The 21,296-nt window shown below is 43.4% G+C and overlaps 1 pseudogene; it reads left to right on the top strand.

The window, feature by feature from the left end:
• Nucleotides 1–203: 203 nt before the first annotated feature.
• On the top strand, nt 204–21,203 carry LOC146073441 (olfactory receptor 11L1-like; annotated as a pseudogene).
• Nucleotides 21,204–21,296: the final 93 nt, after the last annotated feature.

Below are 21,296 nucleotides of genomic sequence, written 5' to 3'. Positions count from 1 at the left end.
TATTAAAGTGTAAATGATTGCCGCTTTAAAAAAACCTGGAGATTTCTAACCAAATCTGTCACTTTCTGAATCTCTCATCCTATTAACTCTCACCCTACAAGTGCAATGTCTGTGTAATATTACTCAAAAATACATTTAATATTTCAAGTTGTACAAAATAAACTGTTTTTAATATTAATTTTGTCTAGTTTAATTGACAGAAGATGCAAAATAATATCACCTCCGTTTTCCTTATTGGATTTCAAGATCTTCATCATTTCAAAATGTTGCTGTTCTTCTTTTTGCTTCTTAGTTATTGTCTGACCATCTGTGGAAATTTGCTAATTATTACTTTAGTTTCATTGAGCAGAAACCTTCATTCTCCTATGTACATCTTCATCACACAAGTGTCTTTATCTGACATCCTACTAACATCTGATATTCTTCCTAACATGTTCTCTATTGTACTACACGATGGGAGCACAATGTCATTGAAAAGTTGTATTGCCCAATTTTTCCTCTTTGCCAATGTAGAAGCCTGGGAATGTCTTCTTCTGACCGTCATGTCTTATGATCGGTACCTGGCAATCTGCAAACCATTACATTATAACATAACAGTCAATGATATGTTTTGTATTAAATCTATATTATTAGCCTTGGTGTTGAGTGGTTTCATGACTTTGGTCAATGCCATCGCCATGTGTAAATTAACGTTCTGTGGAGCAAATGTCATTGACCATTTCTTCTGTGATTTTACACCTCTACTAAGTCTTGCTTGTTCGGATGTTTCCATAGTTCACAGTCAGACTATCATCATTACTTTTTCTGTAATTGTTTGCCCATTCATAATAATTGTTGTATCATATGTCTATATCGTATTACCATCTTACGGATCCCATCCATCACCAAGAGGAAGAAAGCCTTCTCCACCTGCAGCTCTCACCTGACCGTGGTGTCCATATTTTATGGGACACTTTTTTCTGTATACATTGTTCCAACTAAGGGAAAGTTATTAACTGTGAACAAGGTCCTGTCTCTTTTATACACTGTTTTCACACCAATGCTTAACCCAATAATATACACATTGAGAAACAAAGACTTCAAAGAAGCTTTTAGAAAATACATTTCTACATATGTAGTCATTCAGCCGGGGGCTGGCAATAGAATCTCCAGCCGCCAGCCCCCTCCAGCGCCCTCCAGCCCCCGTCATCTGCCGGAAGGGGGCGCACGAGCAATAAACGCTCATGCGCCCCATCCTGACAGAGGTCTCCACCACCTCCCCGTCACTCCGCACTAGTCCCCACTGGTCCCCCCTGTCTCCCCGCACCCCCCCTAACCCTGCCTGTCTCCCTGAAGTGGAAATGGACAGAAATTCCACCACCCACCGCTGAGCGACGGGGACACGCATGCATGTGAGAGGCTCGTGCGTCCCCATCAGTTGGAGTGCCTGTCCACCAGCTCTCACCAGTGGAGGGAATCTGGCAAGAGCTCGCGCTGAATGACAGGCGCACCATCTGTATATGTTAATGTAATCCCAGTTCCTGCTAAGGGGGAAATTTACTAAGCCAAATACGGCTTTAAAAAAATCATATTTGTAATGCAAAATACGATTTGCTTAGGCGTATTCGTATTTTTAGGATTTACTATCCTTAATTTACTTAATTAATTTACTATCCTTATTAATTCTTTATTCATATTCATGGCAGGTTCGTATTTGTATTTACAAATATAAATGTATACGCCATCAACAGAATACAATTAGGAATGACCATTCAAAAGAATAGTGATTCCTAATTTAAGCTGCAATTTTTTTAATACGATTGCTAATTACTGGCACTTAGCAGGATACGGCCGCTAATTGCTGCTAGCCGGCCGGCTCCTGATTGGCCGCTAGGTGCAGCTAGCCGGCCAATAGTGGCATTTGGAAGAAGGAACTGCACAATGTAAATACAGACACCATGTGGCTTCTCCTCAGTTCGGCATGGTTCAGTTTCTGCGTTCAATTTCCTTGCCAAGTTCGGGGATCCTACTTGGAATGAAGAGGACCAGATCTTTGGCGGAGGAGACTTGTAAGTTTAATTTGTTTCCACAGGTACCCAAAGGATTTCTTCAGAACGTGCGGATGGACGGCTACTTACGGGCTCAAGATAGGTAAGTATCTGTATGAGTGGGCTATGTACGTAATAAAGTTTTATTTTTCTTGTGTGTCAGTGTGTTTATTTAACTATTTGAATTGCTGTGAAACTACAAGTTCCAGCTGGCCCTTTAATGTCCAGCATGCTGGGACTTGTGGTTCTCCGAGTCCCTGCATGTGAGGGAGGTTTGCTGGGACTCATAGTTCAACAGCAATATTCAATAGTTTTGATCTATTTTTTACACCAAAATCAGCCCGATGCCCACAGCCCAGGGGCATCGGGGACAGCCCCAGGTTTCAGCCTGGGCAGAGAAATTCTGGAGGGGGGGGACCCCACTCCCCCAGGACCCCTGCCAAGGCTGACCGGTCAGGGGGTTAATGCTTTGGCCGTGGGACTTGTATAAAAGGTCTCCCCCTGGCTGTGGCATTATCCTGCTGGCTGGTTGGGCCTGGTGCCGGTTTTTAAAGTACGGGGGAGCCCTAGTTGTTTTTTCCCTCATATTTTGGGAACCAGGACCGGCCCTTGTGCCTGGTGCTGGTTTAAAAAAAATCAGGATAACCCTAGTTGGTTTTTCCCCTGATTTTTTACAACCAGGACCTGCTCTGTGAGCCTGGGGCTGGTTACGGCAATGAGGGGGGGGGACCCCACGCCGTTTTTTTATTTATTTATCTTCTTTTTTTTTTTTACACTGCAGCCTGCACGGATCTGACTGAGCCGTTCAGGCTGCCTATACAAATTTGTATTAGCAGCCATATAATACGAATCCATACGCCATCGGAGAATATCAAGCAGTGGTATTTGATTAGTTTCCCTTCAGGAATACGAATTTGCATATGGCTATAACAGCCATATGCATTCATATCCATTCATATTAAGGATATGAATAAGAGAAATCGTATTCGCATTCTTAGCAAATTTCCCCCTAAATGTTTGTAGGCCCCAGAGCAAAAAAAAATTAAAAGGCCTCTATGCACCACCCGATGTTACAAAATGAACATAGCACATGCCAAGTTCACAGGATAGATGGGCCCCTCTCAGTTCTGTGCTCCATAGCAGCTGCACTGCATGTCATTGCATATTGTAAATGTAGAAATATATACTGTATGTTTAGGAGAAGTAAAGTACTCTGTAAGGCACTTGGGGACAGATGTTTTAGGCCTTAACAAGCAATAAATGCAAGGGTGATACAGAGAGATAAACATCCAGCCAATCACCTGCTACCTACCATGTTATAGCCTGTGTTTGAAAAAAGTCAGTAAGGAGCTAATTGGCTGGATGTTTATCTCTCATTATCACCCTTGCATTTATCTCTTGTTAAGGCTTAATACATCTGCCCCTTGGACCCAGGAATGGAGCAGGCAAGATGACCTAGAAGCGTACATGTCCCTTTGAGACATTTCTAGGCCCAGCCTATCGAAACAGAAGGGGGATGAAAAACTGACAATAAATAAAAAAAATCTGCACTCCCCATATCATAGACAGTCACAGCACCAGTATAGATTGTAGACATCAAACTCAGCGGAATGGGAGACTATTGTATTATAACAAAATCTAACTTACAGCAGATCTTTAATAAGGAACATTATTTTGATGTAGTTTTAATTACTGTAGCCGAGAAAGTAAGGATTCAATAGGTCTGATGCCTTCACAGATCCCTCACGGATATCGAAATACATAGACAAAATGTGCGGCACTCAATGTAATAAACATATTTGATATTCCTGGTGCTCGTGACATTATTATCGAGTGCCACACATTTTGTATATATCTACGTTTAAGGGGTCAGCAGACCCTTCATCAGGAGTAACATGTGCTAACCTCGAAAATGAAGACAGAAATAAACACTGATTGTTTTCACTGCTACAGAGACTGCTGACAATGGGGCAAGCAATAGCAGAGAATAAGTAATTCGTGTTCATATAAATAGCAAATGTTCACGGTCCATAACAGACTTTTCTGTAGACCAACATCACAGTGTTCAACACCAGCATATTTATTGCACAGAAATGCAAAATGGCTCTTGAGAAAGGTCTGTTATGGGCTAAAAACATAACCATTTGTCCAGTGGCGTAACTTCATAAATTGTGCCCCCCCCCGCCGGGAATTTTGTCGCGCCCCCCCCTCTCTCAAAAAAAGTTTCCCCCTCCTTTCTTACCCCGTTGCCGCTTGCCGCTGCAGTGCTGTCTTTGAAACACGCAGATCTCTGTGGTCCCGGCGCTTCTCCTCCAGGCTGGCTCGGCTCCTGTCCTGCTGCTATTAAAATCTCCCTCCCAAGATGTCCGCCCCCTAACAGCAGACCGTTTTTTGGGATGCTAGAGGAGGCTCCTCTAGCATCCAAAAAAAGTCTGCTATAAGGCGGCGGACATCTTGGGAGGGAGATTTTAATAGCAGCAGGACAGGAGCCGAGCCAGCCTAGAGGAGAAGCGCCAGGACCGCAGACAAGTAGATGTGCGTGTCCCGGCTACAGAGGTGGTGGCGGCGGGGGCAAGCAGGCAGCAGTGAAACAATAGCCCAGCAGACCCCCTGCGCCCACACTTTACTCAGCGCCTCCGAGCCGCTGCGGGGGCTGCGGGGCTATTGTTACGCCACTGCATTTGTCATTTTTTGAAGCTTTAAATACCTTATTCCTATTATTTATGCTGCTTTCTGCCCACCTCCCCTGCTGCTGTCGTCTGACTCCCACAGTTTATGAAGCTGCCCGGCCTCATCTTGCGCTGCCGCCTGCCACTGCCAAGTTCCCAACACAGCTGAAGTCTGACCGTAGCTCCCAGCTGTGCCTCTCCCTCCACTCTACTGCCAATTACTAGCAGTGGCCACCAAATTCCCCCAGCTCATGGCAGTCTGCCTACCCCAGTTTTGCCGATTTCCAGAGTATGCCAAGGTCCCTGCAGGGCCATAGCTGCACACCTAACCCTCTGCTGCTTGCTGCTACCGTACGCTGCCTCTGCCGATGAAGGAAAAAGAGTGAAAAATTGGTCTTCGGGGGGGGGGGGGGGGGGGGGGGTTCTGGGTACTCAGAAACCCCCCTGCGTGCACCACTGAAATAAAAACTTGACATGGCTGAGAATGAGAAGTACAACACAAAATCCTATCGACAGTATGTTAAAGTTAAAACTTTTTTTAAAGATCTGTGTAAAATTCCTGATGGTATTATACCTGCCCTTTTTCTATGTACAGTGAAAACAAGAACATTGAAAGTTCCTCTGCAAACTACAAGCTATTTATACAGTTTAATGTACAGTAGTTGCAGCTAAAATGGTTTGAAGGGATTTCCTTAATAAATATTATTTTAGGAGAAATATAAATTGCTCACCTAATTATCTTCAGATACAGTAGCAGAAGCTTTCATCAGGGAAATACATTATTTTTGCAGGTCAATTTGAATCTCCACCAACAACAAAAACGATCTATTGTACTTCAGTGCATCATCTACTTTACTGTCAGTAACACATCCTCTACTCCTACGTCCAGTTCCCCTCACCATATTTACCATTTCCAAACCATTGATATGTGTTCTTAAAAGTATCCACCACTTATTATCTGCCTTGTCCTTTATTCTGTCCCCTATTTCCCACCTCTATCTTTCTCTGTAAGTCTTCTCCATCTCCTTCTGCCCTCCTCTCTCCTCCTCTATCTGCATTCCAGGCCCTCTTGCTGGCACCTCACTTTACCACCATCTGTATCACTCTTACCTCTCTCACTCCCTATAGCCAGGAAGCTCCTGTCCTAGCTCAGGAACCCATAAATTACTACAATAGCTTCATCTCTGCTCCCCAACTTAATTTCATCACTAAAAAAATGCTTATAATTGCAAACGGTGTCCCTCTCTCCTGTACCAACTAACCAGGTCTGTAATCAACTGGTCCCCACCAATGACCTTTTCATGTCCATCTCCCTTAGGGCCTTATTCTGGTCTGTGCGTACTTTCCCGAATTCTTACGGATGGCGTTTTTTAGCCATCTGTGCATGCGTGGGGAACGCTATGCGCATGTGCCACGCATGGTCTACGTACTTGTACTAACTAATACCATACAGAAATGTGCACCGCAATCACTCGTGAAATATGGGCGTATTATGGGCGGCATTCGGAAATACACAGGGGCGTAGTTTCAAAGTGAGCTAAACTGGGCGGAAACATGGGCGGACACGGGGGAGTGCACTCATTTTGGTAGGCGTGCATTCGGACAGCACGCCGAATGCACACGAACAAAAAGGCAAGAAATATGCGGTGTCCATAAGCAAGTATTGCTTTGCGGACACCACTCGGTCATGCGCTAGGCAATCGGAACGCCTAATCACTGAAACCATTGTCAGCTGAACACAATACAATCCACTCCTTTACTCATTACTTGTTAATTACATGCTTGTCACTGCTTCAATTGGAACCATTGCAGCTTAAATGGAACATTACTAAACACACACATATATGCTGCACTTTTCACACACTTTTACACTGCAAATAATGAACACAACTTAATATTAATAATACAAATACACATGTCACTTCTACATGTATCAATTAAACCACACATTTGGGGGAAACAAAAAAACATTTATTAAATGAACTTATAAAATAAATTAGAAACTGTCACAAATTAAAATGTACCATTGCAGGAATAAAAGTAAATAATATATAATAAATACATTTATTGTAGACATACATAGCCACAGCAGAATCATTAGGAACACATCAGGTGGCTTCACAACAAAAGTATAGCACCAACACTTCACGTACAGCAGACAGTAATGCTAGCCGAAACAGGCCAACAGGGGAACCAAACATGACATTCGAAGCAAGGGCAAATGTGGGTACCCTCTGCACGGAATTGGACACAAGAAGCTGACACACAGCTCAATGAAAGATTTGGGAAGACATAAGGGTGGAGATTAATGCGGACACAAGTTCATTTGCGGGCACGTTTGCCCCTGGCAGGCTCCTTGCCACGTGCAGCAGCTCTTCGGCCACGGCCACGGTCAGATGGTGGCCCAGGTGGAGCAGATGCTGGTGAGGGGGTGGATGGTCTTCCCCCTCTGGCAGCAGGGAGTGCTGATGGTGGGAATGCACCAGAAACGGATGACATTAGGACCCTATTGCTGGCAACTAGCTCCACCATAAGCTCATTATGGTGGAGGAAGAGGTCATTTTGCCGCAGGGCTTGATCAGACAGCACCTGCAGGCTAGCAGCAATTGATTGCTGGGTGGCAGCCATAGCCTGCAGGCTCCCAGCGATACTCTGGTGGCTGCTGACCAAACCCTGCAAGACCTCCTCAGTCCTACGCACCCGCTCTGATGCGGACTCTCCCTGCTGCTGAATATGGGAAAGCACCTGCACCCACCTGGTCAATTCAGCCTCGGTCAGTGGCTGCTGCTGCTGCACGGGCCTGGTACTGGTGGCAGGTGGCACAGACACCTCAACCTCCTCAAGAGATTCTTGACCAAGCGGTGGGGATGCTGGTGAAAGAGAACATTACAATTACAACACATTCCATGCAAAATTAGAACCAGCTACTTATGGCATGGCAAATAATTACCTTCAAGCAAAGAAGCCATGACTTCCGCTGGGGCCTCGCTGTCCATGGTGCTCACCCCCCGGACCTCCTCGACTGCAATGCAGCACTCTGCCATCTCTTCCAGGGGGGTGAGCTTCAGCTTTGATGGCATGGGGCCAGCCCCAGAGGTGTGGCTGTGTTCCCACCGCTGGGTCAATTTCTTCTTGAGGTTCGTTTTGAAGTCATGCCACTGCCACGGCCACGGCCACCTGTCGCTGTACTCGAAGTGCTGGGCAGGCTACTCTGTTGGGAAGCCACCTGCCTTGTTCCCAATGATTCTGCTGAGGCTAAAGATGGGCCAGCTGCCGATTGGCCTGATGTAGATGGCCCATCTGGCTGCTGTTCTCCCAATGGCTGGTCTGGGTTGATGGGGACATAGGTGGTGCTGGAGTCCATGTTGCCAAACAGGTCCTGCAACACCTGGTCTTCCTCTGAATCTGAGCCAGCCATGTTTGCAACAACATTGCATTTGTCTAACACACCTTTATATCCTATTTTTGTAATTGGCGTACATCAGCGACACCCTGCGTTCCGTACGGCCGCGTTCCGTACAGCCGCGTTCTGTACGGCAGCGTCGACCGTGCGGCGCATAGGCCACGCCCCTAGCTGCGAAAAAAAAAAAAAAACCTGGCAAACTTAGTAAGTCTGATTTAGTAGGTAATTGCAGATTTGTACTCCAATGACCAAATAAAACTGAGGTCAGACATGAAATGTATATGTGAATGTACATCTGTACTGAGCACTTGTTTGGTATGTAGTACAAATGACAATACCCATTCCATATGTAAATCCAGTCCACCACTTAGGCAATAGTAATCAGTGCTAGCATCCAAATCACATGTGAAAGGTCTCCAAATTCAGCCTTGATGCTAGCTACTTTTCATTCCACATCTCTAGTGTGGCCCAGTAGAAGGTAAGTGTACACATGGCACCATGGCCTAATATTGGGAAAAGGTCTGGCACTATTTGCTATGTTTCTGCTGTATAGCTTTCACTATAATAAAGCTGTTTAGTACCTTGTTGAGTTAGGTGTAAGTGGCTAGTGATGCAGACTATTTCACCTGTTGCTCATACCCATGTTTGGTGAATGTAATAGATTATATATAATGGGTTCCCAACTTATTTTACACTGTCTGTTTAGGAGATAGTAAGTAATGGCATGGTCTGCTCAACTATGCAAAGGTACAGCAAGTGTGGGTTTGCGATGCAATGGGTTAGCCGTCTGTTGTGGCGCATACACGCTGTTACTGTCAAAATGAACAATAAAGTTAATACCAAATATCACTCTGATCAACCAATGACAGGACATGATTGCTTGAATTGTGCCATTGCTAAGATGGCGGCCTATGGCAGAGCAGCACCTTTTTCGCCAGCGGAGCTGAGGACACTGGTCTCCATTATGGAGACCAGGCTGGGGCGGGCGGGCCCATTTATTACCAACAGGCAAAAGCGTAATGCTTATGCGGTGGCCCGCCGGCGCATATACGCCCGCACACAGGTGCGGAGGACCATCGCTCAGCTGGAGCGGCGATGGTCAGACCTGAGGCGTCGGCAGCCGGATTTGCTCCAGCAAATCAGGGCCAGGATTGCGAGATGTAAGTGTTTATACATTAAATGGCCATTTGTACATGATTGCTTACATGACCTTATTTAAGCCAATAAGGTAACCAGCCTGATCATGAGTTAAACATGGCATACACTATATGTGTGCTACTTCCTGTTTGACACCCTGTAATGGTGATAAAATATGTCATTGTGTAGGATTATTGATTGTGATGCTTACAATGGCCCAAATGTCACATCATAACTGCCATGTTACAGGCTGTGTTACAGGAGCTGATTGGCTGTACAGTTATCTCAACTTATAACCTGTGTATTTATTGCTTGTTAAGGCTTAATACATCTGTCCAAATGACCCCTAATTGGCATTTTTTTTGTCTCAAACACAGCACGGGATCGAGCAAGACAGGCCCGGGCGGAGGCAGAGGTGGCCCAGTAGGAGGTTGCAGAAGCGAGGGCCGAGGAGGTGGTTTTAGAGGAAGGGATGGCGGAGGAAGTGGAGGCGGAGGAGGTGGAGGAGGTGGCAGAGGAAGTGGAGGAGGAGGTGTGGGCTGTGGAGGCGGAGGTGCTGCCAGCAGAGGAGGAGGTGCCAGCAGAGGAGGCCCCTGAAGAAGAGGAGGAGGTGGAGGCCTGTGAGGTCGTGCAGGCGGCCGAAATTGGTATGTATACATAAGAATTAATTATTCCTTTTGTCATCTACTATTTGCTATGTAGCACTGGTGTTTCAATTGTGTTTTTTAAAACTATAAATTCATATAACAAACAGGGTACCAACAGACACACTTATATAGGGTGGCCAAACCATCCCTTTCATCCTGGACACATATTAATGACACAGGTTGTGCGGATGGCCTTTAGGTCAATTTTAAGAGCCACTGAACCTGTGTAGTTAATCTGTATCCCGGAAGAAAGGGATGACTTGCTCATGTAAGGGTTACATGTCCCTGCTGCAAGCATACAATCTGTAGCCTCATATAGGTGAGTAGAGTTTACTGGTGATTGATCTTTCTAAACTAGATTAAGTATGACATAAATGGAGTATGGACAGGCGTGGCTTAGAATGGAGTAACAAGTGGTCAGTGCCCCTGGGCCCTTCTCTAGCTAAACACCCCCATGTATGGTTGGCACCATAATTGTGTGTTGATTTGACCTTAGTAATGATTTTGGGCATGGGAGTGGGTTAGTGCTGCAGCTTCACCTAACTGGCATTATGACAATGATTTATGGATCAGACCATCAGCAGGCAAGCCATGCTTGATTGCACAAATGTACTGAGCATTCCTGAGAGTTGACTAAGTCCCTTGCCACGCTCCATCATATAACAGACACTGAGCGCTTTTTGATGAGTTGGGATTGGTGCAGCGCATGACATGCTTCTCAGAGCTTAGTCATGGGTGGGTTTGGATTCAGAAGGAGCACTATGACTGTGAGGTGTTCTACAGAGTAAAGGGTAGAGGGGAAAAAACAGGCTTTCCATCTAGGATGTATGCATGTATGTATAGCTGTATGTGTCATATATATATATAGTTATATATGTGTCTATATATATATATATATATATATATATATATATATATATATACATACACACACACACACACACACCTGTCACCTTGCATGTTTAAAATTTAGGTATGACTATGTCAAATGTATGCATGAATATCATTAGTAGTTTGACCCTTTTTAATATGTCCACAGATGAGCCAGCCCAAGCAGAAGAGGGTCTACGTGGGGCCCTCTTAAGAATAAGAGAACACATGCGCCAGGTCATGGCGGAGTTGGACCAGCTGCTTGATGTAGCTATTTAATTTTTTACATTATTTTTTTCATAAAAAAATTGTTATTTTAATAAATATTTTCTTACAGTTCGAAGTTGTCTGTGTGTTTTGTTTACATGGAAAAGTATATGTGTAACTTGTTTATACTCTTTTAAATTAGCAAAATGTACATACTGTATATAGATGTATGTTATGTTCACATGCTGTAAGGGTTAATGTGTGTAATGAATGTAGTAGTAATGTGGTTCAGTATGTATTAGGATTTAATTGATTCAAATAGAAAACAATCCCTTTTTAATGAGGTTGCCTAATTGCATAAGTGGGTCATGTGATCGCTGTCTGTGCTCAGATAAATAGTGTTGTATTTAGCGTAAATACTCCGCATCGGTGCGTACGGCCAGGTTCCCGTACGTTCTGATGCGGTAAGACCGTGCTTACGCTGTAAGACCATGCCGAATCTGTGCGTGTCCACCGCACATGCAAGGTTTGTATGTCGTCCGTACACACGCCCTGTTCTTAAAGAGTGAGTCCGTCCGAATGCGGAGGCTCGATGGGCGTTTCTACGGACGATGTCCGCATAGCGTTGCGTGCGGCCCGCTCCGTAAGAATTCGGGAAAGTATGCACCGATCAGAATAAGGGCCCTAATCTCCTAGCCATTACTGGAATATGGATTTCCCCCTCTGACACCACTACTCCATTGCTACCTCACATTCTCCCACCCCTACCCATCTGGTTGTCATGGTGATGGAGTTGGGGCCGTCCTATACTCACATTTCTCCTACCAAACCATACCAGCAGAACCTTTCCTTACTTTGCCTATATTTGAGGTACATGCTATATGCCTTACCCAACCTTTGCATTGCAAAGGCACTGTCATTTCCCACCCCTTTCCACCCCTCATGTTCTTGACAAACTGGCTTCCTAGCTCCATCACTTTCTATTTTTTGATCTATTATCTTAGGTGACCTCACACCTGTCCTCTCCCTCTAAACTCCTTACCATCACATCATCACTTGTTCTGTCATAATGGAATTTATCTCACTTGATCTGGTCTTCAAGAACCAATTCTCCATTGCCTTGCTCTGTGCATGACTTTCTCTCAAAGCATATCCTTAAGTCTAACAACAATGTTTCCTTATCCCCCACTGACCCACTGAATTATTTCAACTATTCTATCGCTTTCTACTTCCCTGAACAACCTACTTCCCTTTACAATGCCTCCCTTTCTACTTTGCTTGACTCTTTTGCTCTGACGATCACTATTCACTAATGCAGATCCACAGCTCTCTGTGCCAGGACATCACCAGACTTTCAGCTTCCTTTTCCACCATACTCATCTCCATCCACCTTTCCGACTCTGACTTCTTTGTATACTGTAACTGGAGATTAAGTTATGACACTCATCTGGTCATCGGCCCCTACCTCCTTCCCCTCTCGCTTCCACTGCTACCTTTTTCTTGCTGCCTCATCCTATCTTGACTACATTTTTAATCTCTCTCTCTCTCTAATCAGGCAATACTTTATCTGCAGTCAAGCATCTATTTGCCTCCCCATTTTCAAATAAACTTACTCTTGATCTTAAAACTCTCTCAAACTACTGACCTATCTTTTTCCTACATTATGCTTCTTAAGTCTTTGAGTGCATTGTCTACAAATGGCTATTTTTTCCTAGCACTCCCTGCTTGACCTAATTTTTTTATTAATTATTTACAGTTTCTTATATAGCGCAGCAGATTCCGTTACAGTGTCTTATATAGTGCAGTAGATTCCGTTACAGTGTCTTATATAGCACAGCAGATTCCGTTACAGTGTCTTATATAGCGCAGCAGATTCCGTTACAGTGTCTTATATAGCAGCAGATTCCGTTACAGTGTCTTATATAGCGCAGCAAATTCCATTGCACTTTATAATTGTAGACAGTGATAAAACAAACTGGGTAACAACAGACAGACTTGGAGGTAGGAGGGCCCTGCTGCAAGCTTACAATCTATAGGGACCTAGGAGGGAAACACAAGGACAGGAACAGTAATAGAATAGCAGTCCCACCAAGTTGCAAGTCCAGTAGGGAAGCTATATAATACATACTGTAAGTACCTCAGATGGTTGTATGTGTGGTACTTAAATATGATAGGCTTGCCTAAAGAGGTGAGTTTTCAGGGAATGCTTGAAAGTATGGAGGCTAGTGGAGAGTCTTATTGTGTATGGAAGGGCATTCCATAGGGTAGGAGCAGCCCAATGAAAGTCCTGTAATAGTGAATGGGATCTAGTGATCCTTGCAGAAGAGAGACGCAGATCTTGTGCAGAGTGGAGTGGTCAAGATGGTAGATATTTTGTGATAAGTAAAAATACAAATGCTGGTGCATTATGGTTAATAGCTTTATATGTGAGTAGAAATATTTTAATTTGAATACGTTAAAATACAGGCAACTAATGGAGGGACTGGCAGAACGGATAAGCAGACAATGAGCATCTTACAAGGAAGAACAGCCTAGCAGCAGCATTTAAAATGGATTGCAGTGGTGAGAGTCTGTTCTTGGGAAGACCATTTAGGAGACTATTTCAACAATCAATCAATTCCTTTTTTTCCCAAATATGTAACAGCTACATAAGGTGAGACTGCTGTTATGTCAGGGAATCTCCTGCAGAATGCTGGAGGGGAGGTAACTATGATGTAACAGTGTAATGGGGGCTATGTGACATGAGGAAGATTGCTAGACTAATGAGGGAGAGAGGGAGATTGCTGCTATGTCAGGGAGTCTCCCGCAGAATGCAGGAGGGGAGGTAACTATGATGTAACAGTGAAATGTGGACTAGGTGACATGAGGGAGATTGCTAACTAATGAGGGAGATAGGGAGATTGCTGCTATGTCAGGGAGTCTCCTGCAGAATGCAGGAGCGGAGGTAACTATGATGTTACAGTGTAATGTGGGCTAGGTGACATGAGGGAGATTGCTAGACTAATGAGGGAGATAGGGAGATTGCTGCTATGTCAGGGAGTCTCCTGCAGAATGCAGGAGCGGAGGTAACTATGATGTTACAGTGTAATGTGGGCTAGGTGACATGAGGGAGATTGCTAGACTAATGAGGGAGAGAGGGAGATTGCTGCAATGTCAGGGAGTCTCCTGCCGAATGCAGGAGGGGAGGTAACTATGATGTAACAGTGTAATGTGGGCTATGTGACATGAGGAAGATTGCTAGACTAATGAGGGAGAGAGAGAGAGAGATTGCTGCTATGTCAGGGAGTCTTCTGCAGAATGCAGGAGGGGAGGTAACTATGGTGTAACAGTGTAGTGTGGGCTAGGTGACATGAGGGAGATTGCTAGACTAATGAGGGAGAGAGGGAGATTGCTGCTATGTCAGGGAGTCTCCTGCAGAATGCAGGAGGTGAGGTAACTATGATGTAACAGTGTAATGTGGGCTAGGTGACATGAGGGAGATTGCTAGACTAATAAGGGAGAGAGGGAGATTGCTGCTATGTCAGGGAGTCTCCTGCAGAATGCAGGAGGGGAGGTAACTATGATGTAACAGTGTAATGTGGGCTAGGTGAAATAAAGGGAGATTGCTAGACTAATGAGGGAGAGAGGGAGATTGCTGTTATTTCAGGGAGTCTCCTGCAGAATGCAGGAGGGGAGGTAACTATGATGTAACAGTGTAATGTGGGCTAGGTGACATGAGGGAGATTGCTAGACTAATGATGGAGAGAGGCAGATTGCTGTTATTTCAGGGAGTCTCCTGCAGAATGCAGGAGGGGATGTAACTATGATGTAACAGTGTAATGTGGGCTAGGTGACATGAGGGAGATTGCTAGACTAATAAGGGAGAGAGGGAGATTGCTGCTATGTCAGGGAGTCTCCTGCAGAATGCAGGAGGGGAGGTAACTATGATGTAACAGTGTAATGTGGGCTAGGTGAAATAAAGGGAGATTGCTAGACTAATGAGGGAGAGAGGGAGATTGCTGTTATTTCAGGGAGTCTCCTGCAGAATGCAGGAGGGGAGGTAACTATGATGTAACAGTGTAATGTGGGCTAGGTGACATGAGGGAGATTGCTAGACTAATGATGGAGAGAGGCAGATTGCTGTTATTTCAGGGAGTCTCCTGCAGAATGCAGGAGGGGAGGTAACTATGGTCTCAAGTGTTCCCCTCTCTAATAAGCCAAGTCCTACAAGTGTCAATATCCTTGACAGCTTACTGTTAATAAGGATGTGACTGCAGGTAAGAACCAGAGGCCAATCTATTCTGTGCCTTTAGGTAACTTCAACCATAGTTGATCCTTAGTTCTGTGCAATGATATTCATATATATGCCTGTCTCTTACCTGTTTAAATTGCTCTGATGGGAGGTGATTCCCCTTGTCCACTAACCTTTTTGTGAGATCATTGTTTCTTATACTGTATTTCCCATGAGCCTCCCTCCAGAGTCAGTACATGTCCTCATGTTTCAATACTCTTTATTATACATCCTATACCTAAACTGTGATGAATGTCAACACTTCCATAATGACCCCCCACCCCTTTCCCTTCTATACATATTAAGATCTTTTGGGCTTTCCCAGTAAGTTTTGTGATGTAGGCCATGTAACATATTAGTTGCCCTTCTTTGTACCATCTGTAATGTATTTATATCCTTCTGTAGATATGCCCCCAGAACTGCATACAGTATTCTAGATGATGCCACATCAGTGACCTATACAGATCTGGGCACAGTATTCTAGATGAGGCCGTACCAGTGACCTATACAGAACTGGGCACAGTATTCTAGATGATGCCACATCAGTGACCTATACAGATCTGGGCACAGTATTCTAGATGAGGCCGTTCCAGTGACCTGTACAGAACTGGGCACAGTATTCTAGATGAGGCCGTACCAGTGACCTATACAGAACTGGGCACAGTATCTAGATGAGGCTGTACCAGTGACCTGTACAGAACTGGGCACAGTATTCTAGATGAGGCCGAACCAGTGACCTATACAGAACTGGGCACAGTATCTAGATGAGGCTGTACCAGTGACCTGTACAGAACTGGGCACAGTATTCTAGATGAGGCTGAACCAGTGACCTATACAGAACTGGGCACAGTATCTAGATGAGGCCGTACCAGTGACCTATACAGAACTGGGCACAGTATCTAGATGAGGCCGTACCAGTGACCTGTACAGAACTGGGCACAGTATTCTAGATGAGGCCGTACCAGTGGCCTATACAGAACTGGGCACAGTATTCTAGAAGAGTCTGCATCAGTGATCTATACAGAATGGGACACAGTATTCTAGAGGAGGCCATACCAGTGAACTACAGATGGAGCAGCTCTCAATGGAGCTGCTCCTGTCTGTATAGCCAATCGCCATTGTGCGCCATCTGACAGAAGGGGGCACACGTACATGAGAAACCCATGTGCCTCATTCTGTTGGAGCCCGCTGTAGCCCTCCACCGGCTCCCTGCAGCTCCCCGGTTGCCCCCACTCTCCCTGGGAAGGGAGGGAAGCCGCTCCCCGCCACCGTGCTGATGGGGACGCACGACTCTCATGCCTGTGAGACTCTCATGCCTCCCTGCAAGATGGAGCTCCTGTCTGCCAGCCTGCACAAGCTCAGGACATCTGGCTGACAGGCGCTCCATCTGTACACAGAACATTGCACAGTATTCTAGATGAGGCCATACCAATGACCTATACAGAACTGGGCACAGTATCTAGATGAGGCTGTACCAGTGACCTATACAGTACTGGACATAGGTATTCTAGATGAGGCTGTACCAGTGGCCTATACATAACTGGGCACAGTATCTAGATGAGGCCACACCAGTGACCTATACAGAACTGGGCACAGTATTCTAGATGAGGTCGTACCAATGACCTATACAGAACTGGGCACAGTATTCTAGATGAGGTCGTACCAATGACCTATACAGAACTGGGCACAGTATTCTAGATGAGGCCGTACCAATGATCTATACAGAACTGGGCACAGCATTCTAGATGAGGTCGTACCAATGACCTATGCAGAACTGGGCACAGTATTCTAGATGAGGTCGTACCAATGACCTATACAGAACTGGGCACAGTATTCTAGATGAGGCTGCATCAGTTACCTATACAGAATGGGACACAGTATCTAGATGAGGCCATGCCACTGACTATACACAGTATTCTAGATGGGACTGTATCAGTAACCTGTACAATGACATTATTACTTCTTTTTATCCTGCTAATAATTGCTCTTCTTATGCAGCCAAGCATCTGGCTTGCCTTCCTCATTGCTTAGTTACATTGATTTCCTTCCCTAATCTCAAATAATGACTCCTAAATCTCTTTCTTCCTCAGTACTTTCCATTATAATACCATTTATACTATATTTGGTTTTTGGATTTTTGAGACCTAAGGGCAATACTTTACTTTTTTTTGCTAAAACATGCAGTTTTCATGTTTTTGACCATTTCTAAAGTCTACCTAGATCCTCAGTCATTGTGTTTCTAATCTGTTGAATATCATAGTGTATTTTGCATAAAGCCATACTTTCCTTTCAATACCATCTGCAATATAACCAACAAAGTTTAAAAAGAGCATTGGTCCAAGTAAAGATCCATAGGATACAGCGTTGGTAACTTATTATTCAATTCCCTTGAAGAAGAAAGTCAAATCTTCTCTGTGAGGTTTAAGATTGAGGTAAATGTCTGGTCAAGGGATATAGGCCCATGGATGACTTTGACTGCAGGTGACAGCATTAAGAAGGCTTTTAGAGGAAAAACATGCATTCTACTGTACATGGCTGGGTTGTTGGGAAGAGGAGACATTTATATGACAGTAGGGAAGATTTATGCAAAAAAACAAACTGGGTAACAACAGACAGACTTGGAGGTAAGAGTGTCCTGCTGCAAGCTTACAGTCTATAGGGACATAGACCTCTTGCTACAGGTGGTAAAAGCGGCCAGCTTAGGGGACATTATTATTATAGGTGACTTTACCCAGAAATACATTACAAGGATAGATCAACTAGTACCGCTAAGGGAAATGTTTCATTGAATGCCCTAAATCCCCACTATTTGTACCAATTTATTGAAAGTCCAACCAGAAATAAAAATATCCTGGATCTCTTGATAAGCAACAAAGGGGAAATTGTTACTAACATAACCATAAGGGAGACATTGGGGAACAGTGATCACAATATGATCACATTTTATTTAGATTTTAACAAAGATAATTATATTGGAGCAACTAGGTCCTTAACTTGCAGAAAAGCAAATGTTGGTAATTTTGAGGAGTCCTTAAAGTATATAAACTGGAAGGAATTATTTAGAGGTATGGATACTACTAAAAGGTGGAAACTTTAAAAAAAAATACTGCTGGAGGGCACTGATAAATTTATTCCTAGGGTAAATAAAAGAACAAATGTCAAAAGGAAACTTACGTGGCTTAGCAGCGAAGTCAAATTTGAAATAGCTCGGAGGGCATTCAAAACATGTAAACAAGATGGGACACCCAAATCATTTGCCACATATAAAGAATGTAATAGAAAATGTAAAAATACAACGTAAAATAGTGGCAGATAGCAAATCTAATCCCAAAAAATTCTAGTCATATAAATGGGAAATGGTTAAGGGAGGAAAATATTGGCCCACTAAAAAATAAGCAGGGAACCCTGGTAATAGAAGAAAAAGAGAAAGCGGAATTATTCAATTTATTTTTTGCTTCGGGAAGAATTTTCAGAAGATCTCCCACAGATTAAATGCTCGGCTTTTGATTGCTCCCAAACTGTATGTTTGAGTGAGGAAATAGTCAAAAATAGATCACAGAACCTAAATAGTAACAAATCTCCTGGCCCAGATGAAATAGACCCTAGTATACTAAAAGAATTGAGTTCTATCATAGCACTACCATTATATCTGATATTCGAGGAATCAATAAACTCAGGGATGGTACCAAAGGACTGGCACATAGCTAATGTTGTACCAATATGAAAGAAAGGTAGCAAAATTAACCATGAAAATTATAGACCGGTCAGGCATACATCCATTGTGGGGAAAATAATAGAAGGAATAATAAGAGATAGTATCCAAAATTTCTTAGAACAGGAGATAGTGATAAGTAAGGCTCAGCATGGGTTCGTCAAAAAATACATCATGTCGGACTAATTTAATTAGCTTCTATGAGGAAGTCAGTAGGGGGCTGGACTTACGGGAAATGTGTTGATGCAATAATGCTTGATTTCGCTAAAGCTTTTGACATAATGCCTCATAAAAGGTTAATAATGAAACTGGGTAATTTAGGGTTAGGAGATAAAATTTGTAATTTGATTATAAACTGGTTGCACAATCGGGGACAGAGAGTGGTGCTAAATGGCATAAATTCCAGATGGGGTAAGGTCCAAAGTGGAGTGCCGCAAGGTTCAATATTGGGACCCAACTTGTTTAATATATTCATTAAAGATATTGGAAGTGACAGAGTGAGTAAAATTGCAATATTTGCAGACGACACGAAATTGAGTAAGGAAATTAACTCAGGAGAGGATGTGGAAACAATACAAAGTGACTTAAATAAACTGGAAAGGTGGGCAGAAAGGTGGAAAATGCAGTTTAACGTTGAAAAATGTAAAGTTATTCATTATGGGAACAAAAATACACAAGCTACTTATAGGCTAAATGGAGTTATTATAGGATATTCTGCTATAGAGAAGAACTTGGGGGTCATCTACGATGAAAAATTGAGTAATAGTGCACACTACTCAAGTGCAGCAGCAAAAGCAAACCGGACACTGGCATGCATTAAAAGGGGTATGAATTCAAGGGATGCCAATGTGATAGTGCCTCTTTACAAGGCATTGGTGAGACACTTGGAATATTATGTTCAGTTCTGGGCACAGCACCTTAAAAAGGACATAAATGAATTGGAACAGGTACAGAGAAGGGCGACTAAGCTAGGAAAAAGTCTTGAATCACTAGAATACAAAGACAGGTTAACCAGGCTGAATATGTTTTCACTGGAGAAACGGAGGTTGAGGGGTGATATGATTAGTATGTTCAAATACAGGAATGGGAATCATATGGAACTAGGAGATGCTTTGTTCACTAAAAGGCCTATACTTAGGACACGCGGGCATGTACTGAGGCTCGAGGAAAAGAAATTCCGTACTGAATTAAGAGGATTCTTTCCCATTAGAGCAGTAAAATTCTGGAACTCATTGCCGGTGGGGTGATTACAGCAACTACTGTTAATGGATGCATTTTTGGCCACTAAGAGAATCCTGTAGATATGAATTACTCAAGTCAGTAGTTACAAGTTAGATAGGTTGAACTCGATGGAGTCTTTTTTCAGCCTTAATTACTATGTTACTATATGTTACTATGTTACTATGACATAGGAGGAAAACACAGAGGTAGGCACCAGTAATAGCATAGCAGTCCCACCAAGTTGCAAGTCTAGAAGAAAAGCTATATAACACATCAGTGCCTCTGAGGGTTATGCGTGTGGTACGTAAATATGATAGGCTTGCCTAAAGAGGTGAGTTTTCAGGGAACGCTTGAAAGTTTGGATGCTAGTATTATTGTGCATGGAAGGGCATTCTATATGGTGGGGGAAGCTCAATGAAAGTCCAGTAATATTAAAAGAGATATACAGTATGCTGGTGCAGTATGGTTAATACCTTTATATGCGAGTAGAAGTATTTTATATTGAATATGGTAAAATACAGGCAACCAATGGAGGGACTGGCAGAGCGGTTCAGCAGACGATGGGCATCTTGCTAGGTTGAAAAGCCTAGCAGCATTTAGGATGGATTGCAGTGGTGAGAGTCTGTTCTTGGGAAGACCAGTTAGTATGTAATATGATTTGGAGACCGATTGAATGTGGGGAACAAAGGACAGTTCAGAGTTGAAGATGAACCCCTAGGCAATGAGCTTGTGGGGTAGTACTTTACCACACATTACCAGGCTGAAGACTCCATTTATCAGGACTAAATGCAAAATCTTACATCTAAAATAACTGCTTATTGACAAGTCTGATCTATGCTACATTTGGAAACCATCTTTATTTTATCAGCCATGTTATGTTAATGACATATATGTTGTTCAGCAATATAACTCATTGCCAGAACTTTAACTGCCCCACTAAAAAATGTCTATAAATTCTATATTTATTTAAGGATTATGTGGAATCTCCTCCAGAACTTGGTTATACAGAAACACAGATTACCAATTGGACTATCATGTGAAAAGCTTACTATTCACATAATTACAGAGAGAATCTTCCTTTTGTTCCAATATGTTTTATGTTATAAAGTTGTGTAAGTTAAATTTATCACATT

The sequence above is a fragment of the Crinia signifera genome, chromosome 4, assembly GCF_055691185.1.
Source record: "Crinia signifera chromosome 4, ASM5569118v1, whole genome shotgun sequence".
Classification (NCBI taxonomy): Eukaryota; Metazoa; Chordata; class Amphibia; order Anura; family Myobatrachidae; genus Crinia; species Crinia signifera.
The sequence above is the reverse complement of the archived record's forward strand: the minus strand, read 5'-3'. Positions and strand labels throughout refer to the sequence as shown.